Source organism: Gambusia affinis, linkage group LG17, assembly GCF_019740435.1.
Source record: "Gambusia affinis linkage group LG17, SWU_Gaff_1.0, whole genome shotgun sequence".
NCBI lineage: Eukaryota > Metazoa > Chordata > Actinopteri > Cyprinodontiformes > Poeciliidae > Gambusia > Gambusia affinis.
This window is the reverse complement of record NC_057884.1, coordinates 16,767,831-16,780,666: the sequence shown is the minus strand read 5'-3', so window position 1 is coordinate 16,780,666 and position 12,836 is coordinate 16,767,831. Positions and strand designations below refer to the sequence as shown.

The 12,836-nt window shown below is 35.5% G+C and overlaps 1 protein-coding gene across 3 annotated transcripts in view; it reads right to left on the bottom strand.

The window, feature by feature from the left end:
* The window catches only part of mmp17a (matrix metallopeptidase 17a), a 140,997-nt gene that overhangs the window by 103,589 nt on the left and 24,572 nt on the right, over positions 1-12,836 (bottom strand). For 2 of the 3 annotated variants that reach the window (XM_044095892.1, XM_044095893.1), the window contains exon 2: positions 183-252. The exons of the other annotated variant lie outside the window; for it this stretch is intronic. The gene's annotated coding sequence lies outside the window, so the exon portion shown is untranslated. The remainder of the gene's footprint in view (positions 1-182; positions 253-12,836) is intronic. 3 annotated transcript variants of the gene reach the window in all.

The window sequence follows — 12,836 nt, the reverse complement described above, 5'->3', positions numbered from 1 at the left end:
TTCTGTGCACCACAGCCACAGCCTGGACTGTAAAAAAAAAGTTGCATAACAAGCTCCTGGGCTCTAGCGTCCACATAAAAAAAAAAAAAAAAAAAAATCATTTTTACCCAGTCTATCTTTATGTAAAGCTTCTTTCTATTTATTAAATACATCAATCATTTTTTTTTTTTTTTTTTTTTTACCTGTGAGCCTCGATAGCTGGTGCCATTAAAGGTTCTAGTGAATATTATAGGAATGAGCTGAGGCCCAAACCTGCAAGACAAAGAAAAGAGAAAGCAATAAATGTAAAAAAAAATGTAGAACTTTGCATTTCTTCTTTTGATAGGTCTTATATACTCTTTTAATGATACAAAATGCAGATAACTCTGTTACATTAAAACATTGTGAGTCTGATTTACTGTTGAGCAGGTACATATGCAAAATAACAATGAAGCTATTTTTGTGTCTTTGATAGTTAAAAAAATAAAAATAAGAAATTGGGTCCATGAGAACATTCACTTGGTAATGTTGGCTCAAAAGACAAAAGGTTTGGACACCACTGGTTTCAACTAAACCTGTGTTAGAATGCCTTTATCAAAGTCAGGACTTACACAACATTGCAGATGATGGGGGTGCAACTTCAAAATCCATGCATGCCATATGCAACTTTAAGTTTTTTTTTTCTTTGTATTTAATTTATTAGAAAAGCCTGAAAGGCTGTAAATGGTCTGAATGCCAATCTGCCAGAATTGGTTCTCATTGTTGCACTTGCATAAAGAAAACTGCTTAATTTTGTTCTCACCTTCTTCACAACTTATCTAGCTTACTTTTTGCCCCTTTCTGTGTTCAGAACTATTGGTTCAAACTGAGACACTATCAGAACCGTTTTCCATAGCAAAAACGTTTGATGATCAAGATTTATTGACCACCATTGTTATATACAGACCCAAAGAAAAATAAGTATACATCAATCTCTGTCAGTTTCCACTTAAGAGTGATGAACTACTTTATATACAATCTAATAAGATAATACAATATTATGGAGACATTGTCAGATTAAGTATAATGAATAAATTCAAACCCCACACATTTTATATTGAGTAGTCACACTTTATTTAATTGGCTGTTCCATCAGTCATGCCAACCTGGTTAAAAAAAATAATCCAAGCAAACTTAATCTCTGTCTTCCATGAAAAACTAATCATATCCCTTTAACATCCTTATACCTTATCTTGTTAAAACTATGAACTCCCAATGTGATAAATCAACACAAAGCAGCACATATCTCTGAAGTGGAAGGAAAATTATACATGGTTTTCAACATTTTGTTTTACAGCACCTTTCAATCTGGTAATTGACATCAGAATTATTCTAATTTATAAATAGGATATAATGGTATATAATTCAAAGCATGTATAAACAACTATATTCATACACATGAATAAATCTGTTCTGTGAAGGATGACATGAATTTGGCAAGCATACAGAGACATGGACTACCACACAGAACTGAAAGACAAGGAGAACATTTATCAAAGATGCAGCCAAAGGCCTGCAGTGTAACAACTGTAGTTGCACAGCTCAGGTGGGGGAAGCTGTGGTCAATAGTATCTTTGTGCACATCACAAACCTGATCCTAATATAAGATAAATTAGGATCATACTGTGGGGATGATGTACCACTAATCTGGAACAAACCTCCAGAAAACTTAAAGTTATTTTAAATCACGACTAAAAACTCATTTTCTTAGAGCTGCCTTTGATTAATAACACTTGGAACATTTATATATTCTAGTGTGGATTACATTTTTATTGTTTCTCTCTGCTTTACCACAACAACATAACATTTCGTTTATTCATTGTTTTATGTTTTTAACATGTGAACTACCTTATTGCTGAAATGTGCTATTCAAATAAAGTTTGTGGTTGTCACGAGTGCAAAAAGATTAAGGGGTGTAAATACTTTGTGAAAGGTACAGTACTTTTTGTTAGTCTTGTATTATTTATTTTATAAGGTATATCAAACAACTAGTCTAGACAATGATGCCTGTTTGGAAAAAAAAAAAAAAGATTTCTATTTCTGTTGTGGTTTTTGTGTTACTGATTGTGGAGAGCAAAAATCTTTCAGATGGGTGTAAAGTGTCAAAGTAACACCAATTTAAAAGCCAGCATGCATGGTTTTCTTGCAGATCAATGATTATTTGCAACAAAGACACTTTGACACTTTACCTTTAATTAGAAATTAATGCATATGCAACTTTTAATAACATTCACATGTCCATCTTTGTCTGCATGTAACAAATTTGATGCAACAGTGAAGAAATACACCACTTTTACATATTTCTGTGTAAAAAGACAGTACAGCCATTTTTATGCAAAACATGCATGAGAAAAAACATTACAAAACATCACAGAGAGGTTGAGAGTATTCTTGATTTTGGGAGAAACTGAGTTGTAACAAATGCAAATCTGTCACCGTGAGGGAAGTTTGAATTTGGAAAAATGGTGTTTAAGTCCTCCATTTTTCAAATCTAAATCTGGTCTAAATGGTTTGAGATAAGCAAAGAATTTGATTACGAAAGTCCAAAATATGAATTAGAATTCACTGGCAATAATCAGTGTATATGTTGAGAATCTGTTTGTAAGGTTCCTATCTGTGTTCAGAAAACAAAAGGCTTAGGCTTTGAAAAGCTAAAATGATAATCTACTTGAGCTTTAATTTGGGGTATTTATTATTTCTACAACATTTCCTTTTAAGGGAGGCGGGGATCAATGATAAAGCCTGCAAACTTTTTTCTTGTGTGATCAATAAACATTATATTTTTTTATTGGACCCAAAATTAAATTTCTTTCTGCCCTTACACAACAATTCTGTGACTATAGATTTAAATTAAAGTACAGGACTTGTTCAATATTTAGACACATTCTTTCATACTTTGGTGCTGAAAGAAAGGAGACAAAATCAATCTCAAATGTTTTCGAGTTGCATAATGTGTCTCAGGCCAAACACAGAGCTTAGCTTTGAATAAAGAATAGAAGATGGAAATAAATTGGCCCTGTGCAGAGGTATCATAGTACAAAGTATAGCAGTCATCAAATTTGATGTCAGTTCACACTTTAAAGGGCTTGGATGAAGATGCTTCAATGTTTTCCATTTTGGAGAGCAGTGCATAATTGTGCCTGTATTGGGAGAAATACAGTTTCCTTATTTTACACCAATCAAAATTTACCTAATAGGATGTATTTGTTTACAGCTTACATTTTCCTTATATCCTTAAATAAAACGCTGTCCAACAAAGTGCCTTCAGAACAAGCTTTTTCATGAAGACCAAGTGGCACTATACCAGTCTAAGGAAACGTGGATAGGTTTAAAGTGGCTTTAGATTATAAATTATTATTCCAAACTTTAAACATCTCTCAGCATAGTGGTTAAGCACATGATAAAGCTTTAAATGGGTCTTGCTACTGACCTTAAGCATACAGCTAAGGTGATCTAGATGGGCTGAATTAACATGTATAATACACTAAAGGTAGAAAACAATGCATCACTTTCTTCCCTTATCATACTTATACAGCCTTTTTTTATTATTTCACCTCATAATACCCAATAAATCACATTGGAGATTGCAATGTGACAAATGTGGAGCAGTTAAAGGAGTATGAATACATTTTAAAAGTGGAATTGAATGCCTTGATAAGATGCACAATTTTAGACAGATCATGTAAGGTTTAGCAATGTTTCCAAAGCTGGAAACATCTGGCTTAGGGTTGTTATTTTCCATATAGATAGGAAATAACAATGTTATTAAACAAGAAAGAACAAAATTCTTCTTTCTTTATCCATTTCTTTCAAATCCTTTTAGATCAACATATAGGAATAATCAGTTGTGTAGGTACATGGTGTGTAGGTGTGCTCGATAAACCTGTTGTTGTACCTCTAGGATCCCTCTTGCCTTACATGCTTTAACAGGATATCTGTTACCGTCAGTTCTACAGCAATGGATAGCTGCAGAAAGAGACCCCTGCATGCTCCTATCTTGTTACAGGAACTGCTCTAATAGAAAACGTGCTCTGTGTTAGGAACCTGCTTGCCTCATTGGTAGGACCTCAGCATGAGCCATCACTGAAAGCCATCAATGATTTAGATCAACAGCCCTCTCCTCACTCCTTAGCACAATCCGCAGGTGTGCCGGCATCATCATTCATCACGAGAATATTATAAATTCTCCTCCAGATTCTGAAGGTGGCTGCCTGAGCAGCGGGCCCTCAGTTTTAATCTGCTTCTTTAACAATGCATAACATCTGTTTTATCAATCATCTTTGCTGTCTGACAAACATTATTGTTAATAGAAGTGTGATTAATGAGCACTAATTAAAAGAAGTCCTTCCACCTCATGATAACAAACCATTTAGATTGTTTGTCATACTCAGACATACGCTGGAAACAGAGGTTAGCCCCAACATTATTCATAAGCTTGACAGAGTGACGTTTAAAGTAATAGTCACTGAACCAAGCAGTGGTTTTGCAATTCAAAATTAAAAAAATGTATCTCGCAAAGATATTAATACAATTTATGAAGGTTATTAAGTTCAAAAAAACAATTCGTTTTTATTTATTTTTAAATTAAAATAAAAATTTACAAAAGAGCTCATATCATTCTCAATAATCAATGAAGAATCTATTGCAGTAATCAATAGATTACAAGGGTTTTTTGCCATCGACCTCATCTTTAACATCCTCTGCTGATTCTCTATCAGACTCAAGCCAGGACTCTGGTTGGGCCACTCCAAGACATTTTTGTGGTAGCCATGTCATTTCAACTTTAGTGGTGTGTTTTGTTGACATTGTCATTCTAAAATTTCCAGTGTTGCACAAATCAAGTTTTCTGGAGACTGCCTAATATTTTTGTTGAGAGCACTGATGTAGTCTTTTCTTTTCATGTTGGTGTTTTCTTTGACCAGTTGCCTGTCATACTGGCTGAGAAACTCCCCTGAAGAATTTTATCTTTACCACCATATATATGTTTGACTGTGGAGATTGTATTCTAGAGGTAGAAAGGTTCTCTTTTTTTAGTGTGGAATTGAAAACTTCACCACTGTGGCCAAACAATTTTATTCTTGAAGTTTTCTTCCTTACATTGATTTAGCAAAACATTAAATGCAAACATCGTTTGCATATACTTTAGGCCGACCTTATGCTGCTCACATTTGCTGTGTACTTTATTGTGAATTCTTCTTAATAGGAACTTAATTGTCTCGTGGGAAATGTAATTGTGTATATTGTGTATCTTTTTAATGAATGCTGCAATGCAGAGAGCTGCTAAACTTTTTTCTTGTAAAAATGACTGAAGATTACGCTAAAGTATGGTATCCCACCCTACTGGGACATTGCCATTAGGTATTTGAATAACCAGAAGACTTTGATGACAGCAAAATCTTCTGATCATACGGAACGCATTCATTTGCTTTTCCCAACAAAACCCAGCAAGGTGTTTTGAGAAAAAAAAGCACCAAACCTGAGAACCACCTCATTACTACTGCCCAAAGGTAAAAAAAAATCCAACAACAAACAAGCATGTTGGCATCAGCAGGTCTTCAGTGGGAGAAGTCCTCTGTGACAAGGATCTAAAATCTGAAATATGGATGAAGAAATGTTTAGAACTATTTCAGCTGAATATATTGTGTGCAGCGCCCAGCACTTTAGAGGGTGGTAGGATAACAGCCTCAAGCAAGCTGGCAAGAAATCACAGACATGGCTCCAGGATAATTTATTGAAACCTGAACTGATCCTCATCTTACAACATGTGTGAAATGTTGTGGCTTACATGCGAAAAATTAAAGATACATATTGAGAAAAGATTATAAAGCATATGGGATCAGTTCTGAAAAAAACCTTAATCTGTCCTGATGCAACTGGGAAAACAACACTTATTTAAAAAAAAAAAAAAAAAAAAAAAAAAACATAAAAAAAATCTAGATCTACAATTTCTAAAATTCCTTTATTTAGTATGCTAAAATAATTTACAAAACATGCAGAAAGGCTTTTGGTTTTTGAAACTATACATTTTAAAATTCATTTGACCATTATCAAAATTGCCAGATTTTGGTGATGGTAAATGAAAATCTGGGATGTTTTCTGTCCATTTCCCCTGACAGTAAACAGCTGTTCACTAAAAATGTAGGAAATTCGTTTGAAAAAAATTAAATAAAATAGTGAGCAAACAGCACCATAAAGACAAAAGGACACAGCAAACAGGTCAGTCGCAAAGTGACTGGAAAACTTTAAAACAGGGTTTGTTTTAAAATAATAAGACACAATTTAATCATCTTATTGAGGACTGCTCAATTCATCATTTCAACAAGAAAAGCAGTCAGAAAAGCTTGGCACAGCAGTAACCCTACCAACATGGCCTTTACTGAGGGTCTAGGCATAAATAAATAACCATCAAAACAGCCAAAGAAATTGAAAGTTATTCTTAAGAAGCTAAAAGGTTTCAAAGCTCATATGGAGGAATCTGATTACAGGACGATATGAAGTCATGTACTTTCAATACGTCAAGGAAAGCAGCAAGTGGTCTCACATGCTAGTCTAAGAAAATATTCACAAAATCCTCAAATTTTTATTTGTCAAAAATATTGTTAAGCTGGGTCATTTTCCTTCCCCTAAATAATCATGCTCTACACTCTGCTGGACTATCACATACAAATTTAAAATAAAACAATAATGTTTTAAAGTAATAAAATATGAAAAATTTTAAGCAATACAAATAATTTTGCAATTTACTTTATGTCTTTATACTCACTGTGATGCTTATTTATTGTTTTCAGATAAATTAATAGTATCTTTCTGAGTTTTGTTTCTCTGTGTATGAGCTGTTCTTTGGCAGGCTCCCAGCCTCCCAAAGTGGCTTTGTGATCCACATACTTCAGCAAGGCAATGTCCAATTGAATCTAGCAGCTCCAACAAAATTTCATTTCAGGTCCCCATCAAAAATAGAGGCCACAGTCTTCATTGGTATTCCTAAGAAAGAGCCCCACAATCTGTCCATCAGTCCGAAGTAAGCTTCGTGCTACTATATTTTTATATTTCATATCCACTTTACCTCCCAACTTGCTCCTCTTCCGATCTTAAGTCAGCCCTAAAGATCAGTTCTCCTTCTCAAACATGGGTCTGCCTACCAGTCTCACCGAGGCACTGGGGTCATCCAGAATTCATCATTTGGAACAAGTGAGAGAACGTCAAGAGAAAGAAGCTAGCACAGACTTCACTAAGGTTGCATTTGAAATCAACTGAAAAGCTTCACTGACACTACAGCTGCACAGTTGTCCCTGTCTTTTGTTTGTATTTAGGAAGTTTTTTTTTAGCAAAACTAAATCTTTATTTTACCTTTTTAACAAAATGTACCTTAAAGTGGGTAATGACATTGGATAAATGCTGACAAGGACGCTATGACTAAATGCTAAATGGTTAATTAATTGATCAAACCATTATGATGTTCGATGCAACCAAAAACTTTGCTACAGTTGCGAGATGATTCTAAACTGTGTCTAAAAACACTGCAAGTAAACTAAAAGAATTAAGGCGACAAGTTTGCTTTTTAATATCAGCATGTTTGTAATATTTCAGTAAATATGGAAAGAATACATTTATTTTTCATGGAAATGTGCATTTTACATAGTGCTAAAGTCTGGTTGCACATATTGATTAAGAATGGGCTGAAAACCAAGCCCAAGGCACTTAAACTGTAAGGCACCCCAGTGCAGCGTCTTTGAAGGCAGGAGGGATAAGCGAGGAGCAGAGGTTCTGCTTGACTTCCTCTACGTGACAGTTAGGTTTGTATCTGGAATTAGGGTAGCTGCCTTTCATCCTTTGCAGAAAAAGCCACTGAGGCTCATAGCAACTATTTAAATATTGAAATTTGGCTCCGTTGCAGTGGATAATACCGTTATCAGATTTATTCTTCAACCTTAAAGGGCTCCTTTAGAGGTCTTTACTTTATGAAATGGATCATTAATTATGCAGAGAATCTTTAGCTCTCCAAAAATGAGAGGACCTTTCTAACCCCCACTGCTGCACCACTGGTTTAGGCAGATGTGGCAATTTTGCCTTCACCAACTGTACAGGGAAACCAAAGGGACTTATAGGATGAGAATGATACATACAGTGCTGAGAGTACATACATCCTGATGATTTCTTTCTGTCGCACAAAGACATTTCAGATCATTAGACACACATGACAGAAATAACCTGATAAAATAGGACAGGCAGTTTTCAAATTGTAATTCCATGCTACTTGTTAACTCCAAAATTCATAATTTTAAAACCCGACACTTAATTCCTAAGTTCAAACCTAACACTTTTTCTAAAGTCAATCTGAACAGATAGGATAGATTGTTAAATTATTTATTTTTCTTATTTTATGCAGTCATGATTCAGAAGAGCTCTTGGACAGGTTTCCCTTTCAAAGTTGAACACAATGCCTGACCTGCAAGGAGTTTTAGACTCAAAGCAGAGTTTTCAGCTACATATTGTATTATTGCATGCACAGCACAACACAAGTGAGCAGGTTTATTCCGAGCAATACCAGAAAACCTCCTCAATGGACAATTTATTTATTTATTTTGCTTTTTTCCAAGCATATATTCCTCACAAAAAGTTAGTTATATCTGACTTCTGGAGAAAATTTCAGGACAAACTTACAATGCACTATAATCTTTACATGTGACTTTAATGTGACATTCTCTAAACGTTTGAATGCACTTCTCCACTGTTTTATGTTTTCATTACTTTTCGCACAACGTGTTGTTCTCTAACAGGGAGCTCAGCAACAGCAAAATTCACAATTGGTGTTTGATACATGAATCAATCAATGCGCTTCCTGATTCAGTCAGAACTCATCCAGTTCACATTTTGACATGAGTTTAAATCGAAACCTGACAACTGATTATCAGAGCCTTCAAACACAATGATCTCAGACAGAAGTAGCCACTGATCTTAGAGTGTCATCCTTTATTGAGACCTTAATTTTTTGTGTGTTTGATGTAGTGTTGTTGGTTATTGATTTAACACTAGAATTACCAGAGAAGGGTCATTTGACATTTCTACCATTGGAGCCCAGAGGAGGTCGAAATCCCTGGTAATGCTAGTGCTAATACATGATATATCATTGTGAACTTTTTACATTTCCACAATTTTCATCCAAAAGTCAAATGTCCCTACATTTTGGCGAAGAGCTAGTATTGTGTGATGCGTTTTCAAAACCATAATAGGACAACAGAATATCAATTTGCAGCTAAATGATGGCTTTGAGTTGGTGGTTGATGTCCAAAAAAAACTAGATGGATAAAAACCAACATGTATACTCTAAGATAACTGTCTGGTTAAAGCTGTTTTCTTCATTTTGTGCCTGATGCAACATGGAGCACTGAAAGGTTGTTTTGCCTTCTTTGATAATGTGCTTGAAGAGGATCTGAGGATAGGAACCATTTATGACAGCATATCAACACACATACTAAGTAAGCTGTTAGATTGCATGTTGGATTGCTAGAGCACCAATTTAGTTGCCATTCAAACTGATGAGACGACTGACATTTTCGTCTGCCGTCAACTGGTGCTTAAGCTGTAGTACATTCACAACAAGTGCAAGCACTGAGAGTTCTCTCTCTCTTTTCTAAGGTCATTAACACCCAGAACACATCCCAAAACACTGTCGCCCCAGTGCTGATGGAGAGTCTGAACACCATCCTGCCAAACAGACAGAAAGCCAAGCTTCTTGTCCAGGCTTATAAGAGGGGTTACTGTTAAAAAAAAAAAAAAGGCTTCAGAAAACGCACATAGAGCAGAATCATGGATGAGTAAGAATCCACTCAGAATGTTCTCTAATACACACACCACCTAAACACATGTTCCCTGGGTTGCCAGATTTCTCTCCAGCTCATCAAAGCAAACTCACAGGTGATTGCCCATAGATTGCCTACAGCCTCGTTGACACAGAGGAGTAAAGAAATTACCTTTTTGTTGTTGTTGTTGTTGTTGTTGTTTTACATGATTATACACTGAGATACTCTGTCATTAAGGCTGGGAGTTTTAGAACAATATTTAGAGGGAGGAGACAAAGATTAGGATTCATGTTCATTTGACATTATTATACCGAAGGCACTCAGTTGGAGAAAAGAAACAAGTGTTGTCTTCATTAAAGTACTTCTCCAGTGCCCAGTTGGTCAAAAGAAGGCAAAACTTATTTTGTTTGATTAATTGAGCATCATTAAATGCATTATATATGAAAGAAAGTATGAAATAGTAAAGTTAATTCATAATGATTTATTCATGGAAAGTTTTGCCTTGCAGATTAAAAAAATGACATGATACAAAACTGTCTTCAAATTAACTTGTTTGTTTTAAAGTTTTACCTGAGCTTGTCAAGTGTATTGGGTTACAAAGCTATGCTACATTTTAAATTAAATTTCTTTAGATGAATTTATTAATATTTAAAAGTGTAGCCCCACAACTAAAAAAACAATGTTATTTGTAATATCTTTTATAACACTAAAAAGTGTTAAAAATGCATAAAAAATAAGATTAAGAAACAATGACTATTGTACAATAAGGACAAAACTGTGACATAAAATAGTGTGCAATTAAAATGTAGCATAATTAAGTCAAAGCACCTATGTAGCTAGAGCAGACAAGAACTGAGCCATTTGGTCATAGTAACCAAAATAATGATTGGAGCATTCATGATACAGCTTTCAGACCTAACATCAGATTATTATGTTGCACTTATGGTGAAGGCAGAATCATAGTAAAAGTCAGTTTTACTGGCATTGGTGCTCTGCTCGAAGTAAGTTGAATATTAAATGAGGATTGTCTCCAAATTCTTTAACTTTACCCCAAAATATCAAGACTGTAAACATTTGGATAAAGGAGGTTAACATTAAACTCTTGGAATGATTCTGACTGCAACCACTCAAACAGTCTTTTTAAAATCCGTGACAGATTTTGAAAAATTCTACGCATTTTGATAGGCCGAGTCATCAAATATCCAGTCAAAATTATCACAAAACCATTTTGAAAGCAACAAAAGTGCGTGGTTTCTCTGATCTCATTTTTACAAAGTGGGCATTAAGTTCAAAGCTATTGTAACCCAGGTCTATTAAGCAGTGCTACACTATGCATCAAATTCTTGTTTTTCTTTAATTCATTGTCTCAAATCCATAACTGAAAGCCACAAATTCTAACTACATTCATGCTGCTGACTATCTGCTGACAGGGACTGTATCCATGGCAGCCACCTGCAGGCCTCTCTACCCACTGTGTGTTGAAATGTTATCCTGCATTGCTGTTCATCTGTTTGTGTATATGTTTAGATCTTGGGTGGTCTATTAAGCATCATTTATTCTGTGCTAATAAATGTCAACACTGCAAGGACTAGTTAGCATTGCTCGCTCCTCCTCACTTCCCCAGTGCTGGAATTCTGACATATAACAAACAGCTGCACTATGGGGGATGCGGCAAACCAATACATCATGGGAGCAATACTCCTCACTCCTTCTGCTTCTCTATATTCTGCTTTCATCCGCTCTTCAGACACCTTGCTTCTCCATCGTTCACGCATTTCTCATAAATTGTATTTGTCTGTGTTCATGGAATGCCTTTGAAGGCCCTGATGTGTCTCGACTGCAAAACAATAAAAAGCGTCGGCAACAAGTGTTAAGCAACCAGACAGGTTCAAAGAAAACATCAGTTCTACCTCATTTGCCAGGTGGTTTGTGAGTGCCACAAGGTTATGTGCCATTCCACAACTGAAGGAGAGTTGCTGTCCAATTACCTGGATGAAGAAGAATGCGGTGGCATTTCCACAGGTAATGCATGTGTAAGAGCCACAATTAAAAATGAAAAGAAAGAAAGTGTTGTTTCCTGTTTTTAGTTTTAGCCATGACCACATTACATGGTGTCCTAAAAACTTGCATATGCATGAGTCTCTGCACAAAAATGCTGTCTCACTTTCTGTGGAACAGACAGAATTAGGCCAAGAAAATACCCCGGGGAGTCTAATTAAACACTCTAATATTAGCAAGTAATAGTAAAAACAATGAGGTTAATAGATATTTAGTCTTCCATCTTAATTACCAGCCTGGGGCTCTCTGGGAGTGCTATTGTACAAGGAGCGGATTTGCAGTGCATTGCACTAAAAGGCCTACGGCTCCATCAGGTTCATGTCTCCAACTGCTGTTGAGGACAACATACACATATTTAATCTGATGTTACAGTATTAGGCCTCTGAATAAATCCCAATGAAAGTAGTTTTGTTTTTAAGTTTTGTGAGGCGAGCCTAGAATTCTAAAACAATAAGGGAGGATTGGAGTGCTAAATGGACTGAACTTAGATGTTTGTCTCAAGTTTTACCCCAGAACCACATTAACTCTGCCACACTCCTTCATAAGTGAACAGGCCAATAGACAACTTGGCCCTAGATGCCTTGAAATTAAACATGTGAGAGGAACTTCCCGATTGCAAGACAACTATTAGTTTTCCCATTGAGCCAGAGTCTTATGGTCAAGTTATTAAAATTTAACTGACTTGTCCACATTTTTGTGTAACAAGCACACACTTTAAATGCATTTTATTGGAATTTTATGTGACAGGAAAACATGCAATAGTGCCTAATTTAGGAAAGGAAGAAACATGACTTAATTTCCATTTATTGTGATACCCCTAAATAAAATCCAGCGCACTTATTTGCCTGTAGAAATTACCCAATGTTCAAAGAGTGCCCACCTGTGAGAAATTTAATCTCAGGATAAACTCTGCTGCTCTGTGAATGACTTAGTAGTTTGTTAACATATTAGTGAAGGAAC